The sequence below is a fragment of the Arctopsyche grandis genome, chromosome 2 (assembly GCF_051622035.1).
Source record: "Arctopsyche grandis isolate Sample6627 chromosome 2, ASM5162203v2, whole genome shotgun sequence".
Taxonomy (NCBI): domain Eukaryota; kingdom Metazoa; phylum Arthropoda; class Insecta; order Trichoptera; family Hydropsychidae; genus Arctopsyche; species Arctopsyche grandis.
In genome coordinates this window covers 19057336-19062602 of record NC_135356.1, presented here as the reverse complement: position 1 = coordinate 19062602, position 5267 = coordinate 19057336, and the positions used below count along the sequence as shown (strand labels likewise).

Sequence of the window (5267 nt, the reverse complement as noted above, 5' to 3'; positions counted from 1 at the left end):
AATTTTTATGTATGTCAATGTTCATACATTAATATTATAATTATTTCTTGAATTGTGGCTAAGTTCTGGGGCGTTGGAAAATTGTTGAAATTTATGAAAATAAAACGACAACTTTTTGGTATGTTTTATAAAATTTTATTAGTTTTTTTGGGTTAGTAATGCTAATATTGGAATAATGAAAAAAGCTAAAGGCTATTCCACTCACGGGTACAATGTTCGTGGCAGCCGCAAAGAGTATGTTTTGACATACATTAAATTCTAATTTTTTTATTGTTAGTAATAAGTGAAAAATTCAAACATTCAAAACGTTTCGACATTCATACACTAAACATGTTATACATGAAAAGATTCAAGAAGCTAAAGGCAATTCCACTCCCAGGTACAATGTTTGTGGTAGCCGCAAAAATTCAAAACGTTTTGACTAACATACATCGATTTTTTTTTAAATTTTCTTTTAATTTTTAATTTTTTTTTTTTGATAGTTACTCAAAATGCAATTAATTAATTATAATAAGAAGCTACAGGCGATTCCACTCACGGGTACAATGTTCGTGGCAGCCGCAAAGAGTATGTTTTGACATACATTAAATTCTAATTTTTTTATTGTTAGTAATAAGTGAAAAATTCAAACATTCAAAACGTTTCGACATTCATACACTAAACATGTTATACATGAAAAGATTCAAGAAGCTAAAGGCAATTCCACTCCCAGGTACAATGTTTGTGGTAGCCGCAAAAATTCAAAACGTTTTGACTAACATACATCGATTTTTTTTTAAATTTCCTTTTAATTTTTAATTTTTTTTTTGATAGTTATTCAAAATGCAATTAATTAATTATAATAAGAAGCTACAGGCGATTCCACTCACGGGTACAATGTTCGTGGTAGCCACAAGAATATGTATATTCAAAATGTTTTTTTTTTTGTGTTTCTTTGACTTTTTAGATTTTTTTTTTTTATAACGAATGGATATGTGACTAATGACGTTTCCACTAACGATAACAATGTTAGTGGTAACCATCAAACGATGAAAGGGATACTCTCCAATTTTCCTATACGCAAGACAATAAAAAAAAAAACAGTAAACGCACATAAATGTAAGATAATATTAGTTGTGTCAAGTTAAGACTGTGAGAAGATCTTTAAATACTTCATACATATATATATAATGTATGCTCTTATTCTATTTATGCTTTACATATCTTTGGCATGTTAAAGATATGTAAGCATGTTTTCCTAAGACTAAGTTGGCGGTTGTTATGCCTACAATAAGGTGTTATAATATTGCAGAAACCCATTGCTGATAGGTATGTAAGCGTTGAACATTATGATTTTCACAAGAAATAAAATTGAAGGAAATGTTTTGATTATACACAAACATATATAAGTGATATCGACGATAAATCATACACTAACAAAGCCACACAAAAGCTCATGTTTGCCCATGAGCTAGAACGCACTTTGAATGTAATTAACACTAAAACACTAAAACTATGTACACTTTACACTTGGTTCTATTTTGCTGCGACCAAAGAAGAACTTTGAAGAACTGCTGCGTTCTAAAGTTATTGTTTTTCACTTAACGATATAAAACAGTAGATGTGTTTGTCGAACCAAACCTTTGTAATAATCCTATAAATTATTTCTACCTCAATTAAGTACACGAATACATATAGTGTGCAACTTATTGCTAACTTATTTTAACACTGCTAAGGTAATATCATAAAATAATCGGCTTTAAAATTGCAAAATAAAAAAACTCAAGAATCAGTTTAGAACTCGTTCGATGAATTTCGATGTCACTTTTACATGATAAAAGTTTTTCAAGTTCCCGAGACTTTGTTCCAGCTTCGTCGAGGCCCCGACCCCTGTAAAATAAATCATCAAACTTTAAATAATATCATTGAATATTGCAATATAATACAAGGCGACGGTGAAACTTACAGTTTAACTGATGCACTTTTTGATGTCATTTGCAAATGATTTAAAGTGCATACTAGTTGTATTTAACGCTTTGCTCCATGTCCTGAACCGTCCGATTGTATCGCAATTCTAATTCTTAAAAAAAATCTTTATTAATATTGTACGTAAACCAATACTGGAAATCCTGAACGAAAAACTCACTGGATGTTGGTCTTCTTTGTGTTGGTTGATATTTTCTCATATCTTCATATGTTCTAATCCTTGAACGTGCGATCGGATTTTGTTGTAAAATCTGTAATAAATAGAAATACAGATATTAAATCGTGGACTAAATAAAATTATACTATAATACAATATATAAAAAGTAATTACGGTTAGATTTTTGAGCACACCACTTGTGTTATATTGAAAGCGTTTACCAGTATATATGAAACTATCGTCTCCAGTATATATGAAACCTTATCGAGGATATTCGAGAAATCGTTGTGCGAATTCTGAAGATATAAAAAATTAAATTAAATATTAAATTCGCCACGAAATAGTCTAAGCTCTTACAAACAGACTCACTGGGTGTTATTGAGCGATCTTCTTAATGGTGTTTAATGATGATTATCATTTATTAAAGTTCTTACCCTCGCCCCAGACGATCGGTAATTGAAGTTGAGCATCTGATGGAAAATTGAGCGAATTAAAATCGAACATTTATTAAAAAGGCTTTGATATTGATGTAAAATTCACCAGATATCGTTGAGCGAATTGTAGTGAACAGTTTTGTCAATTGCAAAACGGTGTGATGTTCTATGTAGATCGCATGTGCTCATCTTCATATCTCGAATGTACATGAATCTATAAGAAGTCGATGCAGCTGAACAACGGATTCAAATTTCATTACTTAATAATGTAGAAAAATTTAAATAAACTTACTCTACTGCCAATGCATAGTCTACATTTAATAGACGTAAATTGCATTGTAGTTGAACGAAACAAGACTCCAGACGCTGACTCGATTTTTTCCAGAGAATGGATTACGTGAAAATGCAATTCCAAAATTAACGTATGTACACTGGAAAGTTTAATTATTCAATTAAAAAACTTCGTTGGGTAAAAAAGTAAAAAATTCGAAAATGACCACAAAGCTTGTGCATTCAAAATAGTTACTAAATATGGCAAAAATCTGTTTTTCATTTTGATAAACGGATATGGACCCAGTTTTATTTAAACCTACATATTTACATATATGTTTAATATATAGAACCGTACAATATTGTAGAATGCATCAATTTAATTTATTGCGAAATTCATCTACTCGAATATTTAATGATGTTAAAACTACCCCATAAGCAATAACGGCCATTAAACGAGTTTGAACGGTGAGGTAAATTGGAGATGGAATGGTGAAGGAAAACTCTTGAAAAGAACTTCCTCAAAATGACTCGAATTTGTTACTATGAAAACAGTATCAAATAATGATCTCTTATCTTTTAATTCGTGAATTATATCAAAATTAAATTGTGAGTGAACTTTTGCCGCACTTTGTATTTGTAGTATTACACATATGGGTCCTTTTTAATTATTTGTTTAAATAATGAAGAAATTACACATAAAATAAAATATAACAAAAAATATATATTCTACGCGTTCAATTGTTCCTTCTTATAAATAAATTTCCGTCAATTAGTGCAAAATTAACATTTTCGCAAATATCGCAAAATAACATTAATAAGATTTTTTTATTATTAGAAATTTTACAAATAAAACGAGTTTTTGTACTTCCATAATTAATAAATTTCCATCACAACACATTTTACAATTTATATTAAACTGTTCAAATTAAAAATGTCTCTATAAATAATTTTATAATTGAAACACTGATTCATCACTGAAAAGCTCATTATATTATAAATGAAACAAACTCTCCTAATAAAATAAATACATAATTCGCTATATGATACAAACGCTCTATGCATATACCTAAATAACTTTTCTTTTTAAGTATACCTCAATTTAATTTAAGATCTATTGTAGACGATACGTAGCGGAAAAATTATATGGAAAAATCGTAAGATGTGGCCCTAATTCAAGATAATAGATCAGCTCTAATTCAGACAATAAATATGTATGTAGAGAAGAGAACACTACCCATTTTAAAGGCAAAAAATTTTCAAAACAGCGATTCCATTATCAATATTTGAACATATGATTTTTATGAGTAGAAATGCGATCAATAAATGAACTTTGTATTGAAATAAATTATGCGTCTTTCGGAATCTCGTTTAACGGCCAAGTTTCAAGCCACGTAAATATATATACATATGTAGGCCGTAAAGTGAGACATTCGTTTAAATATTGTCAAGTGAAAATTAAAATGTGTCTTTCAATTATTTAAATAAAAATGATTGAAAAATTATTAACAAAAAACAGCTCAAATGCAGACCCCACGCCAATTGAAGGAAAAGCAAAAAAAAAAATGAGTACACATACATAATTCATAAAAAATCAATAATAAAATAATCGCAATAGCAACAAAATTTGAAATTCAAATAAAAAATAAAATAAAACAAAATAAAAATTCTGAAAATTAAACAAAATAAATTATTAAATCACCACGTCCAATTTGAGAGTTGATCTGCATCCTGCAATAAAATAAAATATTAGAATAAAATAAATTGGATCGAACTCACCGGGTCATATTGAGCAAACCGCTTAGTGTTCTTCTGGGGGGATAAAAAAAAATGAAAAATCCCCCCTTGGCTCCAGATAATACCCATTGCACGTACACGCCGTTCTCTGCGACTTCATCTTCACCCGTCTTCGAAAAACTTCAGCACACTAAAGGAATGATTGCCAACACTTTCCACAGTATCACTTAAACTTTAAAATCGCCCAAGAGCGTCCGAGCAATAAGCGTGATATGCTTTTCGCCCTTTTTTAAAATTACACTTAAACTAAAACTTAATTAACCGTGGAAAAATTCGCGGTCACCCCCCGTGGGGTGAAATTTCTCAAAGGCCAGTCCGAGTGCACTTGAACTCTCCCGTGTATCCCCCCCGGCGCTGGGATACACGGGAGAGTTGCTGGCTCCGCGCTAAGGGCTCGTATTTATAGTCTTTCAGCACTTTCCCACCACTCGAAATTTCGTCGGTGGGAGTGGTGACGAATTAATAAACAATCCCACTTTTGCAACGCCTTAACACTTCGACGACTGACGAAGATGCATATCACCCGGGAATCCTCGTCGAAGATTTACAGACGCGTTTCACATCACTTTTCAATCATTCTATCTTATTTGAATTGTGGTATGCGTGTTTCTATCCCTATTCTATAAACTTGTCTATATTAGACC

At 30.9% G+C, this 5267-nt stretch overlaps 1 long non-coding RNA gene across 1 annotated transcript; it reads right to left on the bottom strand.

Annotated features, from left to right (window-relative positions):
• Positions 1-477: 477 nt before the first annotated feature.
• LOC143921840 (uncharacterized) lies at positions 478-4997 on the bottom strand. The gene is made up of 8 exons (XR_013261514.1): positions 4606-4997; positions 2849-2987; positions 2663-2770; positions 2492-2592; positions 2297-2418; positions 2126-2216; positions 1946-2059; positions 478-1869 (listed from the first exon to the last, which is right to left on the bottom strand). It is a non-coding gene; the product is annotated as an uncharacterized LOC143921840 (long non-coding RNA).
• Between the last annotated feature and the right edge of the window lie 270 nt (positions 4998-5267).